Source organism: Hermetia illucens, chromosome 5, assembly GCF_905115235.1.
Source record: "Hermetia illucens chromosome 5, iHerIll2.2.curated.20191125, whole genome shotgun sequence".
In the NCBI taxonomy this organism is placed as follows: domain Eukaryota; kingdom Metazoa; phylum Arthropoda; class Insecta; order Diptera; family Stratiomyidae; genus Hermetia; species Hermetia illucens.
Window position 1 is genome coordinate 70,839,113 of NC_051853.1, and position 6,186 is coordinate 70,845,298.

The following is a 6,186-nucleotide window of genomic DNA, read 5'->3' on the forward strand; positions in this document are numbered from 1 at the left end:
AAGATGATTGTGGTGGACGTGAAAAGCTGGAAGAAAATAGAAAATGAGTTCGTTTGTATCGAGGCAGAATCATGTTTTCGATTTACGGTAGAAGATTGGTGTCTGAGGAAGAGTTGATTTATGTCTTTGAGAGAGTGGGGAATCGAGGCAAAAAAGGAAAAAAATGATTTCGAGATGAATGCGAATTTGTAGATTATGTGTTCTGGTTGTGCAGATTGGAGAAAAAGGAAAGCCGAGAAATAACTGACCTAGGTCAATATGTCAGCATATTGATAATATAAATATACATATTTGCGCATGAGAAAAGTGAAATGATCAATATTAGGTTAAAAATATTGAATATGTTAATGCTGCATAGTGTGTTAATGCCTGGAAACCAGTATTTGGGAAATCAAATATAAACATGTTTAATCGCACGACCCTTAAGGACGTGGCCGACGACCTTTATACGAGTTACACCCCAGAAAAGAGCGTTTTTGATGGCGACCCAATGCTCATCGATTGCTTAGGCGAGTTACTCAGTATATCTGCCGTTCGATCAACAAGACAGCTTCTACTGTCGAGCGACAACTGGGTCATACAAGCGGTCGATATTGAACTCAAGGGTTGCAGCTCCTCAATCCCCAAAGCGGCGGACGGAAAGCGAAGGCGAATGTAAGCGGTGATCCGTTTCAAGGCCGATGTCAGCGCATCTCTTATTGCGCACATCCAGAAAACAACTTCTAAATCTAATTTTGATCGCGAAGTGGTCGACGTGATTGCTCGTCGGTCAGTTGAAATCCAACTGATCTTATGACAGGCTCTGTGCTCGAATAATGTGCCATCAATGACGCGTTTCCCCATCACATGTCCGAGCAAGGTGTTGTCAGATCTCCCCTTGGCATTCAGATCACCCATCACGATCACAATGTCATCTTTAGGAAGCCTCCCCTGCTAATTCGCTTAGGGCCAGAATATTCAGCTTATATCGTTGGAATTCCCGCTCAAGTTAGACAAAGCGAACATTGTAAGGACCCTCGCTACCGACTTCGAGGACCTTGCGCACATTCCAGAAACCAATCATAGTCCATTTTCGACAGCCAAAGGTCGTAGCCAGGTCAGTCCTTATCCGAGGCGTTGTTGACGTTTTTGTAGCAATAAGTTTTTAAAATTTGCAGGTTGCAAGCCCATAAATTTCTATCCCTTTTAGTCGCTTCTTACGACAAGCAGGAAATACTTTGATTGTATTCTTAAGTACCAATTGACCGGGCCCAAAAGGGGAAGATAGGAAAAACTGTTAGTAGTAATGTTAATGCCCTTTCTCATAATGGTTTCCGTTCTCGCATCGAAAGGTCAATGGCAGGGGCGTTCAACGCCAGTTCAAAGGTGCATATTGTCGGAAAAATATTTGTTGGGGAATTCCCAACTAATGTCAGAATGCAATATGAGGAAGCATTGTGCTACAGTTTTAGAAGACGCTAGGGAAATTTCAATAGAAGAATTTCTTGCTGCGATCTGGTGGTCGGAGAAACAAGATGTTCCGGATTACGGTTGCGCGGTCGGCCATCGGAGAATGAACGGGTGCTATGATCGGGAAAGAAATGAGTAGCAACTCTGGCGAATTTGATGAAACTTTAGCTGCATTTGCTACATTTTTTCTCTGTTGACGGGTCTCCGACGATTCCCATCCAAGTAGCATGCATCCCATGCTAGTTGGAAGTCGCCGAAGTCCCTATAAACTGATTTCCAAAAATTATTCCACGTAATCAACAAGTAGTTGGAGTTTCTTAGAGATAAATCAAATTATGCGCATCTTATAACGCAAATCCTCCTTGTTAGAATAAAAGGCACACTCTCTTCATAATTGAATCTAGCACTTTTCAATGGTTTTCTCCGAACACTCCCAAATGCTCCGCGACTCACTTTTTATCATCCTTCAATTTACTTTATGGTATCATGAGCCTTCCCGTCCAGTCGATATTCGAGCCATGATGAAAGTTTCGGTGAACGAAAGGATGTCTGGTACTGGTGGATAGAGCCGGTAGCCTCGATCCCGGGATAGTAGTTCTTCTGCTAGGTAACTTCTCATACTTTAGTTGGAGGAAACAAGGGGTAAATGAAATTTTCTTTTTATTCCTTTACTACTACTGCGGGATTGGTTCAATTTTATTTTCGATTGCTATATGCAGTGCAGTGAAAATAAAAATGTCTATAACTTGTCCGCAGATTTGAAGCTTTCACCTGAAATGGTCCACAGAGATACATTCTCACCACCGAAGATATGAGCGCTAATTCCGTTGCTTTAGGCGAGAACATCAGTTCTCTATATACATTCTTAGCTAAGTAGATATAACCTCAGTAAAGTTGACACACGCTTCAATGCCTTTTTGATTATCAATTGGGGAAGATTGATGGGGTCGTGTGGTATATTGTTAATGCCAAACATCGCGTGTCTTAAATTTTTCTTTCTTCCTCAGATGGTTCCCCTAGCTAACTATACTCGCCAACCAACATTTAACAGTACATCCGGCAAAACGTACAAGAATGTCAACGAATAAAAAATGTAATTAAATGTTTTATCAAATAGAGAAGCATAGAGACCGCGTATTCGCGAAGAAAATTTTCATAAATGATTTAAAGGGAAAAATATTGAAAATATTAGTTTGACTAAATGAGTTTGCAAATATGGAATATAGAGACTAGGAGCTTAGGCTAAAATGAATTTCAAAAATGGTATTCTATGAAAAGGAATATGATAAAGGCAACTGGATGTACTCTCTAGGCGACGCCGGAGCTGTGGACTGTGGCTAAAAGCTATTTAAATTCCCGCAGTTTCTACACGAATGCTCGCTTTCAGCAGCTAGAAGAACAGTTTTTGGTAGCCAAATTAAGTACTTTCCCTATTTTTTAGGACTGGCACGAAATGGCTAAGTCGTCTGATATGGCAAGCCATTGCGTTATGGTCATATACCCACCCTCCAGCAGGTGAAAGCTTGCGTTCCCATGCAATTGTTTTATTATATGATTCCAAAGGCGAATGAAGGAAAAAAATTAAAGTTTGTCATCTGCCGAGTGAAGTGTGATCAATGGGTGAGTATTATGAATGGCACGAATAGGAGTGTCATGTGTATGTATAAGCGTGATATCACATTACAAAACATTACCTACCACAGAAGTAATATCACCATCACTTTGGTATAGTGGTAATTTTAGATAATGTGATCTTGTGATGTTTGAAGTGTGCCCGATGATGATAATGTGATATTACACTTTAACGTGGTATCACTTTTATGGTATCACATAGATCACCTACCTTCACCATCCCCTGCCATTAATGAATAAGTTGGTTGGCTTGGGAGCGACGAAGATGCTTACCACACACATATATAAATGTTGACAATGCGAAGCTGATGAGACCAAAGGCAATTGTGAGAGGAATGCGGCGACTTTTCTCAGTGAAACTGAGTCTACACTTGCACTACAGATGATGTACGACGAACTTCAATTTGTTAAATTACCTACAAATTTCCTGGTTGTGCTTGATTATTTTTAAAGACTTTCATTTTCATTCATTTCATCTCAAATGTGAGTCCTATACGGTGTTTCACTTTATGTTCGTACCAAATTTATATCACATCACAAGACTTCACAAAACATCACCGAGTAATCCTGTAATGGAACATCGGACGGTCCTTTCGTATACAAGCTGCCGACTATCGCTTGTGAATTTGTTGGAGTTGTGACCTGGATAAATAATTTTGGGTTTGCATATGATACTAATCGTCTTTTATGGCAAGCAGAAAATATTGTAAGTGAATTGAATGAATCCAGTACAACCTTTATGATATTTATACATTTTTAGGTAAACTAAGGTTCATAACGTATTATATCTTAACGCATTGTGATTACTTGAATCCATTCAATTAGAAGCTAGAGAAAGGTAGCTCCACTATTATTAAAGCTTGTCTAATGAAAATTAATTAATTTTCGGGATAGTAGTCTTTAATTGAGATTTATATTATCGTATTGACGTATGGAACGTCAAAATTACATAGCACTACTTCAACAATGAAGATGTAGTGTCTGTGGCATCAGCTCTCTTTGTTTAGTGACGAGCGGATGAGAGATTCATTTCATTGTCTGCAACATATTTCTGTTTTGCTTACCTAACTCCCTTCAACACCTCGATTTCCCTCCTTTCAATAATGGTCATGTTATTTTCGATTTTCACAAAACAAAATCATATTACCATTTTAACTTCCTACAAAATCCTAAAATCCTTTTAAACATTTCAGGTATACTATCAGTTGCCTTTGTTGTTTTTGTTTATTTATAATTCTATATTATGTTGCTTATTGTGAGACCAATTCTAGCGCTTGTTTTTGGCTAAAGCCAAACATTGCGCATGCTTATGCCGAGGTCTACCTGGATCACTGAAAGATCAGAAAACCCCCGGGAAAACGATTCATAATCTAAAAATACACCAATCAACTCCACGAACAATTGTTTACCACTGTAGTGACCGCGGCTGCGTGACGGGAGCGGAATCTCATTCGGCTCTTTCTTAATTAATTTGCTGAAACAATGCATTTAATAGTGTGCAATTGCCTTAATGTTCGCCGCAGATTGCACATTATTGAATGCATTCGAGCGAATTGATCTTGACAAGAGGCGAATGATTTGCCGCATCCGCAGGCGCATGCGCATGTTGCCGCAACATTGCCTAACGAGTGAGAAAGGCTATGTAGCGGGAATAGAAGCGGTGCACAAACAAAGAACGCGGTGAGTGGTTTTTTGTTCTTGGTTGAGGACAGGAGGAAAGAAGGAGCGGTTGTTTTTGGAATCGAGGAAGAGGAACAGAATTCAATTTTTAGAGAAGGAGAAATAAAGAACGAGGAGGGAAAGTCTTGGAGAAGAGAAGAGGATCATTAATCCGAAGGTGTGAAGATTTTCGCGAGCAAAAGAAAGGAATTCAATCAAGAAAACTAACACCATATCGTGCTAAATCCTAACGCAAGTGATTTTTAAACGAAGATTCCGTGAATAAGTTCAAATCGTTCAATCATTAACAAATGATAAATGCACAGTGATTTAAAGCAAAAAATAGAAAAACAATTGAAAAGACAGATAATCGAAATATCAAATGAATGAAGTTAATATTTAGCGGCAGAAGTAAAGTGTCGGAATTTCCGCGCTGTGTATAAACCAAAACAAACACATAAAACGTGAAGTACGAAATTATAGATAGAAAGTGAATTGACGTTAGTTTTTTTCTAAGGACTATATATTTTTTTTATTATTAATATATTGAATTGTAAAAAGGAAATAGGTACCAGAAGCATCAATCCGAGCTCGGAGTGACATCTGGGTAAGTTGTTTGTTTATTTTCTTTTCTTTGTTCTTCTTTTTATGATTTTTATTTTATTTCCATTCTTTTTCTGTAAATTTTACATTTTGGTTATTTTTTTTTTATTTTATTTTCATTTTTTTTTCTTTAAATTTAGATATTGGTTATCTTTATTTTCATTTCTTTTTTTGTAATAATTTTTTTGTAATATGTATTGAATGCTTGAACAAGTACAATGTTGACTGAATAATCTTAACGTAGTTTGAGGACTTCCTCCCCTTTCGTTCCTCCTTACTCCCGCAGAATTTCTATTAAGGGACATCCTCTAAATGAATAACTGGCCGGAGGATGTCGAGGAAGGGTGGGAACCTCAGAGGCCGCGCCTCATACAAGATCTGAGGCGGAAGAGACAGCAATTGAGACGGTGATCCGTCGTGGATCTTCCCCTCCTTGATCGCGGCACTCGGGTCCGGAGACTTACGGCACGTTGTTTTGAGTAATGAAGCGTGAGGGATCAAAGCGCTCAAAGGACCCCCCCACATTCCCGAGCCTGGCTAGCACAGGCGTGCAAGAACGTGTCGACCGAGCACTTTGATGGAGCTTCAAACTTTGTGGGCGGACCTTCACGGTCAATTTAGCCAAATTGTTTAGATTTTTGGGATAGCTCTGCCCTCTAGGTCGTTATCGGCCACTAAGGATGATCGACCTGATCTCCTATTTCCACTCTTATCATTACACCACTGTGGTGAATAATTTCCACTTCTGATAATTCGAGTAATTCACTCTCTCTACACTTTTGAGCCATTGATTGTTCCGAAAGCACTCACTAAAATGTCTTCACATTTGGTTGTTCACTTATT